Genomic DNA, 20772 nt, shown 5'->3' on the forward strand with positions numbered 1-20772 from the left:
AAAATAAAGAAGGGTCTGATCCACGGAGGTTCATTATCAATCTATTGAAGGATGCATTTCCTGAAATGGTAGACTGGGATTGGTCACGAGAAGTACAACGTGCGCACAGGTTCCCCTTCACTGTGCGGAACCCACGACAAGGCCAAGAAAATTATCCTAGGGCCATTCTGGTCTCATTTAACAACTTTCTTGCCCGCGAAGCCATTTATATGTCTGCAAGACCAGACAAGAAAGCGGATGGTCTTGGCTGTCAGTTCTTTGTACGACCGGACTATTGCCAAGCTACAGTGGCCCAACGGTGGCGGCTGAGACAACTAATTCCTGACTTCCAAAAGAAAGAGGTTGCCGTTTTCCTTCAAGGCCCAGCAAAGCTAAAGACTGTATTCAAGGGCACTGTAAAATACTTTATCTCAGAGCTCAAAGCTATAGAATATTTGGACTCTATTTGAACAATAATCAGAAGTTAAGGCTTTCCAGAATATAAGGCTATTATACTGTAGGACTATAAGGGCTATTAGTTTAAGTATTTTTGTTGAGGCTTCAATTCTTCTCTCTCTTTTCCTTTTCTTTCAAGTAGGATTGTTTAGCTTCTCTGTTTCTCGTCTCTTTTCCCTCTAACTTTTTCTTTTTTCAATGGTTTCTCTCTTCTCCCTTTTTTCCTGTCAGGGCGCTATGGCCCAGGGACACGGCACCCATACGTTCTAGGAACTGGTAGTTCCTATGCCTCATATAATGGGGAGGGTGGGGGGAGGGGTTCTGGGGCAATGGGTGGGGGTGGGAAGGGGTAAGGGTTGGTGGTGGGGGTGTAAGGCAGAGGTATTCATTGCAAGGATGTTCAATTGGTATTCAAGTCGCAGTAGTGAGGATTATATATTGTTGATGCTTGCTAATTTTTTTTCAATTATTATTTCAATATGGAGAAAAAGGTGAAATTATGCACAATTAATATTAATGGTCTTAACGACTTAAAAAAGATTGGAATGTTTCGTTCAATGCTTCAGACCTTATCCATTGACTTATTATGCATACAGGAAACTCATATTGCATGGGATAAGCGTTCACTTTTGGGTAAGCTGGGACTGGAGGTGCTACTTGCTTCTAAGCAGATGGGTATAAAAAGAGGCATTGCTATTTGTATGCGAAAGGGTGTTGGGAAGTGTTTGAAAACTTTAGCCGACAAATGGGGTAGATGGGGACTTGCTGAACTAATCATTGGTGGGTCTAAATTTACTATATGTTGCATGTATGGGTCAAACTTAGATGATGCTGAAGTTTTCAATACGATCAATGCAGAACTAGCTATGTGGACGCAACCCATCATAATTTGTGGGGATCTAAATATTCATCTGCCGGCTGATTGGAATATTAAATTAGGAAGGAGATATATGGGTTATAAACCTAGAATTTATAGCGCCCTCAGGGAGCTGGTTTTGGATCATGGATTAACGGATGTGTGGCACAAATTGTATTCTAAAGATCCTGGATATACTTTTTATTCCAGCCCACATCGGAAATTTGCCCGATTAGATTATTTCTTTACGTCTTTGCAGTTTTTGGAGACAATTAGTATTGAAATTCTACCCCAAGTCATTTCAGACCATAATCCTATAATCGTTGAGATCCAGGTTCCTACAGAACGCCAGAATTCAAATAGATCTTGGTCATTTCAGAGAAGTCTGTTATTAGACGAAGACTATTTGCAATTTATGGCGACTATTATTAATGATTACTTTTTAACAAATAACGACACGGCCTCCCCACCTGTGGTGTGGGACGCTTTTAAATCAATCGTTCGTGGGGAGACAATTAGTTTTGCAAACTTTAAGAGGAAAAAAATACAAACAGAACTTAAGGAGAGGCTAAACAAGATCAGGCTAGTCGAGATAGATCTCGCCACCGCATGCAAAAATAACACTGGTATAGAAGATGCGCAATTACGTTTAGTAATTGAACGTTCTGGTCTACGGACCCATATTGCCGATAAAGTAGCTTCAGATTTTAAGCAATACAAAACTAAACGCTATGAGTATAGTGAGCGCACCGGTAAAATCTTAGCACAACGCCTCCGGCAGAAATCTTCTATTAATGAAATTCAGGGTGTCAATGACATGAACGGTGACTATCACGAACGCAGGGAAGGAATTTTAGAATCGTTTTTGGAATTCTATAAAACATTGTACAATGACTTTAACAATGAAGTAGATAAGACGTTGAATCCTGTAAATTATCTTTATAGTACTAACCAACTATTATTAGGGTCTGGAGAGACTGATTTATTTAGACGCCCAATAAGCTGGGATGAGATTGAGCAAGCTATTTTGAGTCTTGCTGCAGGCAAAGCCATGGGATTTGATCAGATACCTCTTGAATTTTTCCGGACATTTAGACATATGCTGAAACCAGAATTTGTAAAGATTTTTAATTCAGCATTCCAAGGGAAACCACCTGATTCCTGGTCCACCGCTATTATAGTGGTGTTTCTAAAGAAGAACAAGGACTCAAAAGAATTAGGTTCATATCGACCCATATCTCTTATTACGGCAGACAGTAAGATATATTCTAAAATTCTTGCAAATAGACTTAATCAGGTAATGTCCAGTTTAGTTTCTAATATTCAACATGGTTTTATTAGATGTAGAGATACTACTGATCACGTTAAGCGTGTTATCACACTTTTAGATTGGGCACAGGCAAAGGAATCCCCAGTCGGGGTCATCTTACTTGATGCTGAAAAAGCGTTTGATAGAGTGGACTGGGGATTCCTTTGGACGGTGTTAGAAGGGAAGGGGTTTCCCCCACAATTCATTCAAGCGGTGCGCTCGCTTTACTTTAATCCTAAGGGGATAATAAGATTAGGTGCCGACCATTCGAGACCTTTTCCAATTACTAGAGGGACTAGACAAGGTTGCCCTTGTTCCCCGCTTTTATTTGCGTTATATTTAGAACCATATTTGAGTAGACTCATCCTGGAACCTAAGATTCCACCAGTCCGTCTCTTTGAAGTTGACCATAAAGTCCTAGCGTACGCAGATGACGTGGCTATTGTCACCTCTGATGTCTCTTCGGCGTTACCCACAATAATTGATTTGGCCAGCGAGTTCGGGAAAGTCTCTGGCTATAAGCTAAACATTACAAAAACTCAGATCATACATTCGGAAACGGGTAAACCCACTGATATCCCACTAAATACTACTGGTTCCTATCTCGGTGTTACTTTATCTCCCAAGGTTGAGGATATTGTTGCATTAAACTTAGACCCTTTACTTATATCCACCAACAGAACGTTAGAAAGATTTAATAATTTACACTTGTCATTATATGGACGAACTAATGTCATTAAGATGATGATTTTTCCAAAATTTTTGTATTTCTTTCGTACTATTCCCTTATTTTTTTCAATGTCTCTCTTCAATAGAATAGATAGAATGGTGTCTAGGTTTTTGTGGGGGTACCACCGCGCCAGAAGATCCTTAAAATGGTGTACTCTTCCATTAGACTGTGCTGGTTTGGGGCTCCCGAATTTTAGAATGTATTACTGGGCTATTGCTTTGAAAACTTTTCGGGTTTTGCTTTTTCATGATTATGTATCAGAACCAGCAATTGCACCTTCTATCTTTGAAATGCTTCTAGGTACCCATGCGCGGCAATGCCTGCTGAAAGTCATCGAACCCAGTTACTATAAAAGAACAAAGTTCAAGGTGGTCCTTGCTGCATTTTTAATTTGGAGGCAAATGAACAAAACTCTACGTATAATCCCAAAATTGAATTATTATACACCTCTGTTTGATAATAAGGTACTATCCGTAATCTTCCAAGATACGGTAATCTATCGATGGCATATGAAACAGATTCATTTACTTGGTCAATTGTATCAAAGCGGGTCCCTTATGTCCTTTTCTAAATTACAAGAGACATTTGGTTTATCTAGGAACGATTTTTTTAAATACCTACAGATTCGTAGCTTCTTGGAAAAAAAAAATGTTCTACTTACTGATATCATGGAAACTGTCGATATCTTAGAAAGCTCTAGGAAGAACAGCCGTATTGGTATTATTTACCAGTTAATGAACAATAGGATGCAGAATGATCTTGATCATCATACCTTGAAATGGCAGCGAAAGCTCTGTATTGAAGGGATTGATTTGGTAAAAGTGTTTGAGATGAGCAATAAGACACTAATTAATAGCTCTCTTAAGAGTCAACATTTTATGTCCACCTTAGATCTTTACTATACACCTGCAAAACTGGTAAAATGGAAAGCTCAAAAAGGTATTAACTGTAGTCGTTGTGGTACTTTAGCAGCCGACTCAATTCACATGTTTTATCGCTGTTCTAAATTGGCTGTATATACAGAGAAGATTGAAAAGTTTTTGACTAATTTGTTACATGTGCGGATTACGCTCCATCCTACTATTATTATTTTTGGTGTTTATTTTCCCTCTCGGAATCTAACTATAGATCAAGAACATTTTATGTTTGTGGGAATGTCTATTTATCGAGCCTGTATTACTTCTAGATGGTTGGACGTAGATCCACCAACTTTTGAGTTATGGCTGGGAAAGCTGCTAAATGTTTATAGAATGGATAAAGCAGTCTACAAATTGAAAGGACTCAAAAAGAAGACTTTTGGTCGGAAGTTATGGTTACCAATTGATAATTGGATTTAAATTGTACAATGGCTGTTTTTTGTAGAGAATTATGTTGGTTTCTTCATTTTGTCATACCCTTGTATGTATTACCTCTGCCAGAAAATAATAAAAAAAAAAAAAAAGAACCATCCTGTTTTGTAAAGTGAAAAGTCTCATAGCCTGCATCTCAACGGTCATGTTGGTCACAATGTCAGCTTCTGTATTGACCACCTTCTCCATAACCCTAGATAGTCTCCTAATAGCCCTACTATTGAACATGGGACCCCAAAATGGTAACAGCCCCCGGGTAATGTCCGTCCATTGTTGTAAAGAAGTCTGGTCAACGTCATCTGCTTGAAGTTCCCTCCTTTTCCTCTGTCCGGGAACCACTGGGGACCAACGATGGGTCTTATGGTAATTTGAAGGAGCCAAATAAACTGGGGGTAGAAGATACGCTAAATGACAAACACTCCCCCACCCCTCAGGTAACCAGAAGTATCCATTCTCACCGCAGACAAAATAGATATTCGGTGGAGGGACTAAAGAGGGGCTGATGGACAATCGGATTGAAGAGGTCACATTACAGGAACTGTTACCAACCTTTATAGATCCCCTTCCTAGAATGCAGAATGGATATCGAGGACCCACCACAGCAATAGGGACTAAGGGATGACTGCTGCTATTCCCCGGGGGAGGACGTAGGAAAATCAAAGAAGAGTTCAACTGCTGAAAACTCTCTCTAACGAAATCTATGTCATTCGGTGCAGTATACCGTCCCACCTTTCTGTAACATGTATCTACAATAGTCTGGCCAAAACGTCCGTCATTAAGAAACGGTCCAAAAGGGGATTGGTGTATAGGGCGTACTCGCATTGTCAGGGTGGACCCACTATTGGTGAGTCGGGGCTGCAAGAAATCAGGTTGCTGGAAGAATTTCACTAAAATGATTAGGGTGTACCATCCCACACAACTATTCACATAAGATAATGGAAGCGCCAGCAACCTATCCTTTTTGTGTACCGCTGAAGGCAATAACCCACAAACCCAACAGTCAGTAAAATTGTATACAGCATGAGCATGATGTAATGTCTTAATGAAAACATTATCCTGGTAGCCTTCACGCAATGATTCTTCTCGATAGTCTAAAGTAACCACATTATGTTCAGGTGTCGGGGTAGTGGTAGACATGAATTGGTGAACCGGGTACTTTTCATCTAGGAAAATTAGAATACCAAGAACTATTATGAATACAATGATGATCACCACTATAACTACAATTTTTGCGTTCCTGGATAACGAAGACCAGGGTGAATCAGGTTCAGCTCTGCGAGGAACCGCAAAGGGCTGCTCCTCCTCGGGAATGGGACGGCCAAAAGGGTACATATTCACCTAGCTATAAGTCCAATAATAAACTAAAAGAAAAAGGATCAGTCCACACTGAGGCCAACCAAAGGGGATCTTCTCCCTGTGTCTGTTAGAGCCTCACAGGCAGGCTCCTATTGTCCATGCCCTAACTCCCACATCGGAGTTGCACAGCTTCACAACTCAAAGGAGCACTTAATCTGGGCCCAGACACGACCTAATGGTCTCGTAACACTGTCTCGACTAGTGCACCAGGGCTCAATCTGTAGTCCTTCCCTACTTCTCTCACTTTAGTCCTTCCCTATTTCCTTCGCTCAGCCCCTCTTCCTGTGCACTGTTCTCCTTTTCTGGCCCGCAGATTATAGCGAGTGCTCCCTCGCACCTCTGGATCTGTGAACAAAATGGGGGGTTCAACGGCAAGGGACTTATCCACTGATGTCGAATCAACTCGATCTCGAGAGGCTTCGTCTCTCTCAACTGAGGTCAGCCTCTCTTTGTTCTCAGCTAGCTCCTCTCCCCTCAACTGAGTATCAGAGAAGGGCACATACCAAGGAACTGTTTCACTTTCCTGATCAGCGGCGCCCTCCCTCACTGACGGGTCATAGGGCAATGGAAGTGGAACCTTCTACACGTGACTGACATGTGTCCATGACTTGTGGCCCTGTATCCTGAGTGCGGTACGCGTTGCCAAGAGCACCAATCAGGGCTCGCTCCACCTCGGCTCCAAGCAGGATTTCCGTTGATATCGACGAACCAATACCCATTACCCAGTCACCGGGTTGGATGGAATGTCGAGGCCCCTCCGGTTGCGGCTTCAGCGTGTCTGCTACCTGCTGGTGAAGGGAACGGAGATCTTTAGTCAAAGCATACAAGTAGTCTGTCAACAAAGGATATTCAACATCAGCAAAACATTTAGGCCTCAGGACACCCCAAACATTAGCTGGGTGACCAAAGACCACCTCATACGGGGAGATACCTGTTGTGGAATTCATTGTCACCCGAGTAGAAAGCAGAACTAAAGGGAGTGCATCTGGCCATCGCAACCCTGTACTCTCTTGTATCTTAGCCAACTTTAACTTCAAAGTCCATTTATATCTCTCTACCAAGCCTGCAGATTGGGGATTTCGTGCTGAATGAAATTTCTTCTGAATTTGCAGTCCCTTACATATCAGTTTCATCAATCTGGCATTAAAGTGTGTCCCGTTGTCACTCCAGATCACCCGATGCAATCCGTATCTAGAAAAGTATTCCTTAATCAACACCTTTGCTGTTGCCATAGCTGTGCATTCTTTAGTTGGGAAAGCCTCCACCCATCTACTAAAAGAACACACCACCACCAAAACATACTTAAGGTTGTTGACCCTCTCCATGTCAATATAATCCATCTGGATAACCTCAAAAGGGAAAGAAGGGGGTGCAAAATTACCGGGAAGAACAGGTGTCCCCCTCCCAGGATTGTATCGCAAACAGACCATGCAACGTTGCACTAAATGTGTCGCCACTCTAGAGATATTGTCATTACGCCATACTGGGTCCAGTAATTTACAAATCCCCTTTGCACTAACATGTGCCGGTCCATGAGCCATTATGACCACAGGAAGAACATATGCGTCAGGGAGCAACCACCTTCGTTTGTCTGATAAGTCTGTCCAACAATCATCCGAGTCCAGTCGCCCCACACTCTCCTCCATATCTTCAACTCGTCCTCTGTTGCGCCCGCCTGAATATCCCCTACACTCTCCACTGTACTCATAAACATGTTGTTGTCTGGTACCCACCTAGCCGGTTCTGCCACAAACATATGTGGGAGTTTTGTCTTAGCAGTTTCCTTAGCTGTCTGATCTGCAAATTCATTACCCCGGCCCACATCGTCCACCACTGCTTTGTGTGCACTACATTTGATTACAGCCAGTCTTTTGGGAAGTGTTAATGCGGTTAACAATCGTAGTATCAATGGGCCATGCTGTATCTTCTGTCTATGCGATGTCAAAAAAACCCTTTCTGCCCACAGACGCCCATAACTATGAGCCACGCCGAGGGCGTATTGGCTGTCAGTATAAATATTCACATCCAGTCCCTCACTCAATTTACACGCTCGTAACAAGGCTACCAACTCCGCAGCTTGTGCTGACTGATAAGGGACCCTAGATGTCTCCACAACCTTCTGCAATGTTGTTATGGCATAGGCTGCAGTCGTAGTGCCATCTGGAAGTTTAAAACACGAGCCATCAACATACAATTCTCCTTGGGGTTCAATTAGGGGAGTGTCTGTCAAGTCTTTCCGTCCCTTCGTTTCTTCCTCAGTCCGAAACAATCATGGACGTTATTGTCCTTTTCGTCCGAAGGGAGGGGTAGTAATGTGGCTGGATTCAGAGTGGCACATCTTTTAATTGTAATATGAGGGGCAAACAACGTCAACTCATAGCCCGTGAGACGAGCACTAGTTAAATGCTGCATCTGTGTCTTATTCAATAGGGTGTCCACAGAGTGCGGTACCATCACTGTGAGATCAGTGCCAAGGACGAGCCCCGCCGATTGTCGAATCGACACCGCAGCAGCCGCTGTGGCTCTAAGACAGATCGGCAACGCTCTTGCCATATTGTCAAGTGTAGCGGAAAAATACGCACAGGGTCTCTGCTTCCCCCCAAAATACTGGTTTAACACCGAGAGCGCGCAACCGTCCACCCAATGCACATAAAGTACAAAAGGCTTCTGGTAATCAGGGGTGCCAAGTACAGGTGCAGAACACAGAGCAGTTTTCAACAACTCAAAAGCTTCCTGGCATGCGGGGGTCCAAGGTAAGGGCTCATGCACCTCTTTGGTAGTCAAATGAAGGGGCTTGGTTAGTAAGGCATAGTTAGGTATCCACTGGCGACAATACGATGTTATGCCCGAGAACGCGTGCACCTCTCGTTGGGTCTTAGGAACAGACATATTAGTTATCGCCATAACACGCTCCGGGGTCAACCTCCTCCCCTCCTTCGATAGGAGATGACCTAGGTAGGTAACCTCCTGTCGACAATACTGAAACCTAGACAGTGACACCTTATGCCCATTGCGTGCCAAATGATGCAAAAGTCGGACAGTGGCCTCCTTACAACCTTCCTCCGTGTCAGACGCAATCAACAAGTCATTTACATATTGCAACAACACATTACCCGCAGGGAGTTCCAAATCATCCAATTGCGTTTTCAATGGTTGTCTGTAAATACTAGGGCTCTCAGTATAGCCCTGGGGAATTCTACAAAATCTGAATCTACGGCCAGATAACGAGAATCCAAAAAGATGGCGGCTATCAGGAAGAAGAGGGACACTGCAAAATGCATTCTTGAGGTCCAAAACAGAAAAATACATGGCTGTGGGAGGAATCATAGTCAAAATTTTAATTATATCAGAAACTACCGGGTATTGGGGCTCGACTACATTTTTAATCTGCCGTAAATCAATCACAAATAGATAAACATCTTGTTGATCACAACTAGCAACAGCGGAAGGTTTCTTAAGAATCGGAAGAATAGGACTATTGCACACATTGGAAGCCGTCTCCTCCACCAATCCAGATTGTATCAAATCGTGAATAACCTGTAAGAGAGCCTTTTCACCCTCCTGTGAAATCTTATACTGGGGAATACGCGATAATCGAGCTCCCTGCTTGACCTTAATGGAGACGGGTACAATATTCAATTTACCCACATCAGTGTCACTACTTGCCCACAAAGCTTCTGGCACCTCCTTAAGCTCTAGTGGGAGAGGTTTGTCCTTAAAAAAGCATTGCTGAGCCCTGCAACAGAGGGGCCCAAGGTAACATAAACACCATCCGGCGAACAGTAAATCGTAGCATGCAATCTCTTAAACAAATCCAGACCTAAAAGATTTTCACCACAATGGGATGTGAGAAGGAATGGAGAATCAACAGTAAAAGGACCAATCGTAAGAGTGAGTGGTTTAGAAATGGGCCTAATCACTGGTGTACCTGAAAACCCAACAGAGATGTTATTCTGGCCAGACAGAGCCGCCCCAGGAGCCAGAGAATGCGCCACGGAACTCTTCATAGCTCCCGTATCCACTAAAAACTGCTTGGTGGACCCCAGCAAGTCCCCAGTGACATAGGGCCCTCGCTTATCTACATGCAGTGACACTGGTCCCCTACTCTGCCCTACTCTGTCCTATTTGTGAGAACAACCTGTCACTTTGTCTACATCATAGTCATCTTGATAATACGGTCTGTCCCACTCCCCGTCAAAATCTCCTCGGTAATGCTGTCTGTCCCTGTCACCATTAAAGTAGTTCCCACCTGTCCGCCGACCCTCACTAGGTTGCCAGTCATCCCTACGTACTTCCCCACGACCTCTACCTCTGCCCCGTCCTCTGTATCCATCCCAAGGCTCCGGACACTCCCGCCACCAGTGACCCTCCTTCCTACAATTAGCACACTGATTTCCCCTAATGTCAAACTCTGCCTTCCTCCACGTCCATATCCAACTCCACCTTGCCCGGCCGCAGTGGGCGGGGTCCCACGTCCCCGTCCTCATCCTCTGTCTACTTGCTGCAACAACACTCTCGTTTTCAGGTCCTTTGCTTTCTTTTCTGCTTTATCTTTACTCTCATTCTCCCTATGCTCATAGTACTGAGCCGTACTCAAAATGCCAGAAGGGGTGGACGTCGTCGACGTACTCTCAGAAGCCTGCAACGGGACCGATATTTCTGGTAACAAATTATGCACAAATCTGTTCACAAAAAGCCGCACCCCGCTATCCTGCAACAAATCCTGACCACTGAAATCCAGGAATGCCTCCTCAAAGCGAGTAAAGAAGTCAGACACACCCTCCTCTTTCTTCTGACGACATGCAGTCAACTTATCCCAATCCACTTTCTTCGGTGGGAGAAGGGAATGCATTTACTTAATGATACGTCCAGGTAGGGCTAAAATCTCCTGTCTCGGTTTATCCCCCGGCTTCCTTTCTTTATCCCAATCCTTAAACTCCTGCCATGTGCCCCCCAGCTCGTCTGCATGATCAGTACCACTCACTTGTCTCCATACATCCACTGGAACCAATAATCCCAAAAATAACTCTTTGTCTGCAAATGTCATGACCGTTGAAGTAGCCGCCTCAGTTAATTCCTTATATTAGGCAGTCGGATTCTTTCTTGAGTCAGGTAACTGTCCCTTCAGTGCCAACACCTCACTCCTCTTCCAGGGGACATAAACCCATTGCTCTTGAAAGCAAGCCTCTACCCGCTCCCTTGTCACTGCGTGTGTCACTGGATCCACCAATTCAGGTATTTCAGGGTGAAAGACGGGGTGGACCTCACGCATGGGGTGTGCCCCAGACGTAGAGGGACCTGTAGACTGTAATTTATTTCTGTAGCCAACCAATGTACGCACATTTCCATAAACCTCTCCCAAACTAGTATTGGCCCTGTAAGCTCTGTCTCTAATATCATAGATAATCTGGGGCGCCACGTCCACGTGGCACTGCTCCCACAACCCTATCAACGTCGCTGACATATGCCACAAAGCATGCTGCTGCCTCAAAGGTTCATAATCTTTCATCGTAGACCAAATATCCTCCATTGTATACATGGCATTCCGAGCCCATTGACATGCTTGATTGGCCACAACCTGTTTCTCTTCCATACCCACATTAGAACGCGTAAGTAATTTACGTACATGGTCAAATATCATACGCCCATCCGACCCCTCTCGACCCCGAGTCGGAGTCTGAGGTATAGTCTGAGGGGTAGCACTCGCCGAAGCCGTAGGTAACGCAGATGCAGATAGCGGTGTAACCACAAGGGGGGGCAGATGGGACTGAAGTTCCCACCAGCAATAGAGAAACGAGGGGCGAGGTTACAGAAGTCAATGCAGTGTCAACACCTTTCAAAACACTAGTAGTAGAGGCTAATATAGAGGAAGTCAGAGGAAGAGGGTGCCTGTGAAGGGTCAGAAACGTACAGAACAGTCGGAGTAGTAGATAGCGCGGGATATATCAATTGCGGTGCATAAGGGGGCGGGGGTCGGGCATCCAAAAGGTCATCTAACTCATCCTTCTCTTCCGCTCTTCCCACATAACTCTTATCTGTTTGTAACCTATGAAGCCTATCTGCGCGCTCAATCCCTGCCTCTGTCTCCGCTTTATTATAGGCTATCACTTTCTGTATCATCGACTGGGTAGCTTTCTTCTGGGCCATCCCCTCATCTCTCATCTGTCTTTGCCGAACCTCTTTTTGCCACATCCTTAAGGAATTGAACATGCTCTGGCGACTGCACTTAGCAAACAATCTGTCCTGCAAGTAATCTATCTTAGCTGTATCAATTGAACCGGTCAACGGCCATTGCAAATCCACATTACTCTTAGTGTACCGATGCCACAAAGTATTAAACAAAATTGGGGTAAGTCCATATTTCACATACATCTCAAAATTGGGAGAGCCTTCTAAAGGAGCAGGCTGACTCTCGGCCAATCTGGCATCAGTTGAACGACAACAACACCCAAAACATCGCAATTTACTGAAACGCGGCATCTTGCTCACACAATCAGACACCGTCAACAAACTCACATGCACCCAGACACAAAAAGGACAAAATAGCTATCCCCACAAACAACTAGTAGTACTCATGTTCTCACACACACATATTTCCTATGAGCATACATCGAATCACCATGCCAAACACATGTTACCACAATGGGACAAAGCCCGTCGACCAAGTCCTGGGGAACCGGACCCTACCGCAGACTTAATAAACACTGAACAGTGCAGAAACTGTTCCGGAGGCCGGAGGACAGGTCAGCCACACGGGTGGTACTACGGACCACTGCACGGATTCACCCCAGGAGACCTGGGACCCTCCCAGCAAACCCCCCTTCCAGGTTAGGCTTGGGTCCTTTCCCAGTGTTCCACCAAGATCAACCGCGACTCTGTCCGAGCACCGTCCGGCCAGATGCTCCACAACATAGGAACAACAGGCATCCCCCAAACCTCCACCAAACCACAAACAGTCTGTCAGAGTGTCTCATGCACTCTGAGTTCCCCCGGGGCACCCTAGCCCCTCGGAGCACCCTAGCTCCTTCAATCATCAGTCAGACCACTCACCTCCTGTTCGCGGAACCGGACATCCACTGTTCTCCACCGCCGGCTGCTTAGACCAACACGGTCAGCTCCCAAAGGTCCACCTTCTGGACCCCGGCGCTGGATCATAAGGCGGGACCTCTCCCGATCAGCAGGGTGGGGCAGCGCTGCGAGAACCAAGCCCGGCATCAAATGGGTACCCAGACCATTAGTTTCTCTATAGAGAGGCCCCGTCAGAACTTCACTCCAAGGAGTGCGCCAAGACGACTGCCGGTTCTCAAAACGACAATACATTATAACACGTTACAGCAACATTAGTCACGCCCCTAATGGAAAAGTACAGGACTGGAGAAATGGGGAACAATGAGCGCACACATGAAGCCGCTGCACCCGCGGGAGGATGGCTCTGTTATCACCCCCAAGGCCACGGAGCCGAGACTCCGCTCCTCCCGGCCATGGGAACATTACTGATAGCAAAGAAACACATTTCGTTGTTAGTTTTCTGCAAATACTAACTCAAGGCGAGAAATGCTGAGACCAGGGATTTTCTGCTCATAAGGGAGGGGGCATTGCGGTCTGGTCACGGAGACATGTTCCCAAGATGGCGGCACAGAAGCTAAGCTAAGAAATTACTAACTGGAACACGGAAATAACCAATTAGTCCTAAATACTTATGCAACACATCATTCGGTTAGACACACTATGCTAACTTATACGTTATCATGTTGAGTGAATTGAGGAGCGGGAAATGCAAAACCTATCAACCGTATTACAGGACTTGAGACACATGTGTTCTCCGTGGAGGATAATGTGACAACTCTGCAACAGCGCGTCAACAAACTAACAGTTATCTCCCAAGAGCTAGTTTGCCGGGTTGAAGATGCTAAAGGCTGCACTAGGTGCAACAAACTCCACTTTGTTGGATTCCCGGAGGGATGCAAAGGTAACTCTATGAACCACTTCCTCACCTCTTGGCTCAAAGACTTGCTGCCTGCTGAAATGATTTCTACATGCTTTGTGGTTGAGAGGACCCATCGGGCACTTACGGGGAAACCACCCCCTGGGGAAAATCCACGGCCGGTCATCGACAAGCTGCTCAATTATGCAGACAAGGACACGGTGCTGCAGTTTGCTCGGTCACATAGACATAAACTCATCTTTGACTCCAGGCCCAAAATGATTTTCCCGGATTACACCTGTCTAGTGCAGGAGCAAAGACAGTCCTTCACGGCAGCAAAACGGAGACTGCGAAACCTTAATATTTCATATATGCTGCTTTATCCTGCCAGGTTCTGTGTTGTGTATAACTCTAAGAACCACTTCATTGACTCGCCTGAAGCGGTTTTCGCCTGGTCTGATGAAAGGGCCCATCTGAAACCTCACTCCCCGTCATCATTAGGGTCTGACTCCTCCAGGGGCTCGCAAAGGAATAGATTGCACAGGACAAAATAAAAATTATGACATCGCTCTGGTTCTGATCGATGCTCCTCCACTCCTGAGAGCTCGTCTTGAAAAATGTCTCTGTCTCTGCTAGACTTCTATTGGAACTTGTTTGAATGTTCGTAGTTTGGAACTACTCCCGCTACCCGGTACACTGTGGCTGACCTGACCAAGACACTTGTGCCCCAATGTTAATGTTCTATGGGAATGTTGGGATCCACTGGAAGGAGAGCCCTGGGATCTCTGGTTGGGGTCCTGAGGTGTACTTCACCGCGACAGATGCTCCTAGTTCTTGGCAGTATTGCGGGGAGAGGGATTGAAAGGGGGTGTTTTCGGGGTCTAGAGTTATATTGTTTTAATTTCTTTTACACTCGCAGACACATATCCCATTCTTCATTAGGCAGGCCAGTATTATTAGCCCCCGAATCACTACATGGCCACTCAGCCAGCTGTATCCCATGTGGGTGATCTAACAGTAGTAACGTGGAACGTCCAAGGGCTGCTCGGTAGAATCAAACGTAGTGCAGTTCTTCGGCAAGTGAAGCGGTATGGTGCAGACGTTCTTCTCCTACAGGAGACTTATTAATTGAGTAACAAGGCTCCCTGTCTAGCCAGGTTTGGGTCCCAGCAGTTGTATCATGTTGGTTTCACTAGGTGTTCCCGGGAACGGCCATCCTCATTAATAGTCGTGTCCCCTTCATCCATAATAGGCACTGGACAGATCCCGGGGGAAGATATGCCCTTTTGTCAGGCACACTCTAAGGTAAATCACCTAATCTAGGCCTAATCTCGGTAGGAGGTGGGGGTCGGGTGTAAGTGGTTCCGCCGCAGCCTCTAAATTGTCACTACTTGCTGGTGCACTGGGTTCTGCTGACATATGGCGACAATACCATCCCACCGAGATAGAACAATGGACCGTGGACGTGTTACCTATGTCTCTTCTAGATTACATGTTTACACCACAAAACCATATTCATAGGTTTTCCCAGGTCTCCCATCTTCCCAGGGGGCTCTCTAACCACTCCCCGGTCACGGTGTCCCTTCTCTTGCACTTTCAGAAGCCCCCTTACAGGTGGCAAAAGTCCCCCTGGCACCTTTGAGACCCAGACTATCACGACAGCCTGAGCACAGCGATTCAGGAGTATCTTACTTTGAATACCGAGTCTGCTCCATCCAAAGAGTCCATCTGGGAAGCCATGAAATCCACAATTAGAGGGGTAGGTATCAGCTACAGGGCAAACAACAAACGTAAATGCTCTGCTCAGCGGTCAGAGCTGGAAACCCAGAGCATATCCCTAGAATTGCAATACACACTGGATCCAAGTCCAACCCTGCAGCGAAACCTATCCCTCACCCAACAACAGTTGCACCAACACCTTATGGAGGAGGCAAAAGATGTCTGGTTGGTATATCAACACATAATCTACCAGTGGGGGGATACATCGAGTAAAATGTTACACAGACTCTGCCAAACAGGGTGCGCCCCAGCCCCGACCATCAGAGGTAGTGATGGAGCCTTACTTACATACCCCGCAGAAGTAGTCACAGAATTTGCACAGCATTTCTCCACACTATACATCCGGAGGGAACAGCTATCAGATGACCTCATAGCAGAGTTCCTTCTGGGCATTCCCCCCCAGATATTAAATGATCAGGCAAGAGACCACTTAGATATCCCCATTACGGTAGATGAATTAACGGAGGCACTAACCGCGATGCGACCCGGCCGGGCCCCTGGCCCCAACGGGTTCCCCATAGAATTCCTCTATTCCCATATGTCCACATTGGGCCCACACCTATTGACCACAATACACAAGGCCCTCAATATGAAACTATTACCATTGGACTGGCGCCAGGCCGAGATTGTCCACTTTTTAAAGGCTGGTCGCTCCCCTGAAGATCCATCCTCATATCGTCCTGTCTCCCTAATTAATGTTGAACCCAAACTACTGGGAAAAGTTCTTGCAGATCACCTGCGGACATGCATCCAAGATTTGATTCACCTGGACCAATCAGGCTTTATGCCACACTGTGCCACCCGCCATACAGTTCGCTGGGTCCATAATGCTATGGCATTGGCTCCAGAGCTGGGACGCCCTTCGGCCATTGTTTTCGCTGATATTGATAAGGCCTTTGACTCCCTGAGCTGGAGGTATATGTTCCAGCTCCTGGAGGCGATTAATTTTGGCCCTCGCTTTCTGGCATACGTGCGTTTACTCTACACGGAACCTACTGCCTCAGTACGTATTGCTGGTCATCGTTCCCTCTTCTTTCCTATTAGCTGCGGCACATGGCAGGGCTGCCTCCTGTCCCCGCTCCTATTCGCCTTGGCAGTGGACCCCTTGCTGATATAGGTTCAGCTTGAACCGGTCCTCCGAGGCTTCGACTGGCCGAGATCGCAACCAGATCGTATTGCATTATATGCAGACAACGTCTTATTCTTCATGACGGACGCTTGGATTTTGGGCCTGCGTATCTTACAGATTCTCTGAGTCTTCAGCCAGACCACCGGACTCCATACTAACCCCTCCAAATTGGTGCTCTTCCCAGTATGTGGACAACAGGGTAGAGGTACATGGGCATCTCACCTAAAACATGTTACTGACGGTTTCCAATACTTAGGTGTATATATGTCTCCCTGCCCCAATACTTCGTGGACATGCAATATTAACCCACTCCTTTTCCGACCTCCGTGATGAGACTTCCATATGGTCATCCCTACCTCTCTCGCTGTATGGGCGTTCAGCAATCTTTAAAATGGTCTCTCTCCCAGAGTACTCTATTGTCTTCAAAACTTCCCATATCATATACCGCGGTCATGGTTTGCGCAAATAAACGCTATACTGAACAAATTTGGGGGAGCAGTTCGAGTGGCGCTGCAGACCTGTGTGCAATCTACATATTGTAGCGAAATTGCTGCAGCGGACGTGTACTCATACTATGTGGCCTCTCACCTTCTAGTCATTAATGATTGGGGGTATAACTCACCCACAAACCCGGCGTTTACCCTAGATAACACTCCTATGGAAGGGACTCCCCTTCTTCGATTATTATATAGCGCAAATGGGATAGCACGAGCATTTGACTCAGACTACACCCTTGTGGCATGGTACCTACTTACACCAGGTGACAACATTGAAGGGGTTCCGCCAGTGGGATCAGATTGGCATCTCCACACTAGGGGACGTCATGCGGGGTACCACTCAAAAATATTTCCTGCACCTACAGAAATATTTTTATCTCCATAAAACGCAGTTCTACAAGTATCTCCAACTACGCCATGCTCTCACCCATTGCTTGAAAGATTAGATGACCTCCGGAATTCCACCCATTTGAGGGCCGTCTCCTTATGGGTGATTTGGGTGCGCACAAAATTCGGCATATATATCAGACACTGACAACACACTCCACCACGACTCTTCATAAGATCATGATATCCCAGAATTAACCGACGATGATTGGGCGGAGGCTACAGCTAGTCCCAGGGGTGTCCAAAGTGTCTATTATACATGCTTTCGCCTCTGGAAAATGGGAGTCATCGCATCCCCTCAATACAATCCTACTGGCGCAGAGTCTCGACCTGCCTCAAGGAAGTGTTGGCTTGGATATTCCACTTGACCCTAGACTGCTCCTCCTCCACAGTACAGATGAGATAGGAGGGAATTGTTACAAGCAACACCTACTCTTCCTTGCTCTCAAAATTGCCAAATGCGATATTGCTCGGATATGGAAAGGAACTTCCCCACCGATGATAAGGAAATGGAGAAAGGGACTAGATGACTGCATGGGTGCAAAAATAGCAGTCTTCTAAGCATGGGGTTGCCCTCAAAAGCACAGAAAAATGTGGTCTCGATGGGCTACATACAGGGACTTAGACCTTCCTCCTCTTCCTTCACGAACCCCCTAAACAACAGCTCCCACAGGATGCTAGAGGCCATACTATATGACACAGTGTTTTATCTCTTTGGACATGTATTTGTTTATAAAAATGCTCGCCGGTGTGGGTGGGGTGGGAGTGTCTGCATAAAGTTTTGTTTTTCACTTTTGTTATATATACAAAAAGTACCTAACGATATTTCCATACCAGGTAATTTGTCATTCGTAAAAACGGTTTATGTTGGGCGATTTCCCATATGGTACTGGAAAAACTCAATAAAATATGTTTTTTTTTAAATATATTTTTATTGAAAAGTTGCATGACAGACAACACAGCCATTACTTACACTAAACATTTGCAAGTTAAATTTAGCACCGTACTTAGGACCAAGGCCAAGTTAACACACGTCCTAAACAATGTTTTCCCCGTCCCTTCGACTCTGTATTTACAATTCCACCACTGGTGATACACATATCTCCCCCTATAGGAATTCCACCGGGACCATTTCCTATACCACTTCTTCGGGCACCCCCTAGCTATAAACACTTGTCTCTCAGCTACCATACATCTGTCAAGCTCTTTCTGCCAGGTCGTCACTGACGGCTCTGCCACTCCGCCCCAGCCTCTCGCTATTTCCCGCTTAATTAGCGTGAAGCCCAGCGTCGCGAACTGCTGCTCCATCTCAGTAAGGTCTGTATCCTCCCATATATTGAGCAAGCCCAAGCGGGGCGTCAGGGTGAGTGTTTTCCCCAGTGCAGATTGCACATGAGCCGCGGCTCTGTCCCATAGTCTCCGCACTAACGGGCAGTCCCACACCATATGATAAAAGGTGGCCGACTGTCGGCAACCCTTCAAACACAGGTCATCTTGTCGAGACCCAATTTTTGCGAGCGATCTCCCCGTCAGATAGGAGCGATGTAGGATACGAAGCTGGATTAGTCGAAATCTAAGTGTGATGGCAGCCTCTCTAGATGACATCAGCGCCTATCTCCAATTCTCCTCGTCAATTGGCCCAAGGTCCCCCTCCCAACACTCCTTAAGCTTCCCAAAGGATTCAGGCATATTATTACTGAGTTTTCTATAGGTCAGGGAGATCACCTTGGACTGCAACGGCCCATCCAGCAGGCGGTCCTCAAGGGGTGACGACTCTGGTATGTCCACACAACTAGGGAAGGCCACCTGTAAAGCGTGTTGGATTTGTAGATACCGAAAGACCTCACCCGGGGCCAAACGGTAGGTGTTTTGTAACTCCTCAAATCTTAGGATCTTTCCCTTTTTTACCAGGTCTTTGACTGTCGAGATACCAATCACATCCCATCTGTTGAACCCCAGGTGATGGCAAATCATGCCGAGTTTCTGCGAAGACCATAATGGTGTCGCCTTAGTAAGCTCTCCTGCCCAGCCAAGACGTGAATTAGCTAACCTCCAGATCTGCACCGTATGTTGAGTGGGTCCGATGTATTGCTGCTTCTTAGAGTGAGAATAAAGAGCCCCAAGATAACTTGAACGATCCATCTGATATCTGTCCAGGGCACATGCCGGATCATCCGGCGGGGCGTATCGCCACCTATTTACAGCCACCAATTGCGAGGCCCAACAATAATACAACCGTACATCAGGCAGCGCTATGCCCCCATCATACCTTCCTTTCATTAATTTCTGAAGCGCAATCCTCGGGGCATTACCATCCCAAAGTAGTGTGCGCAGCTCCCCTTCCAATACAACAAAGCAAGTATCCGGAATCCTATGCGGGCAGTTCTGGAGAATGTACAAGAATCGTGGAAGGGCCAACATTTTGAAAAGATCAGCATGGGCCACCAGCGACAGAGGCAGCGACTTCCAGTGCTGAACATCAGCCCGCAGCCTGGCAAACAGAGGTGCCAAATTGCGGCTATAAAAGAGAGTCGGATCCGGCGTGACGAAGACTCCTAAGTACTTAAAACCGTCCTCTGAGACTACCAGTGCACAGTCTTTTGGGAGGCGGTGGGTCTGCCCATGGAGCACATACAGCACGGACTTGCTCCGGTTATTTGCGTACCCTGAATACTTCCCGAAATTCGTGAAAATGTTAAGAACCATGTGACTGGATCTGTACGGATATGCAAGATATAGCAATATATCGTCAGCATAGAGAGATATTCTATCTTCACAATCTTGTGACCATTGCAAACCCCTTACCATTACGTCACGCCGAATCCATGCTGCCAAGGGCTCCAGCATGAGGGAGAATAGCAACGGCGACAGAGGGCACCCCATGTCTGGTGCCTCTCCGTAGGGTGAACGGTCGGGACGTATAGTTGTCAACTCTAACCTGCCCCTGGATATCGGTATACAGCACCCTCACCCACCGTATAAATTTAGGGCCCAATCCTGCTCTCGCCAGAACTTCAAAAA

This window comes from Lissotriton helveticus, chromosome 11, assembly GCF_964261635.1.
Source record: "Lissotriton helveticus chromosome 11, aLisHel1.1, whole genome shotgun sequence".
Classification (NCBI taxonomy): domain Eukaryota; kingdom Metazoa; phylum Chordata; class Amphibia; order Caudata; family Salamandridae; genus Lissotriton; species Lissotriton helveticus.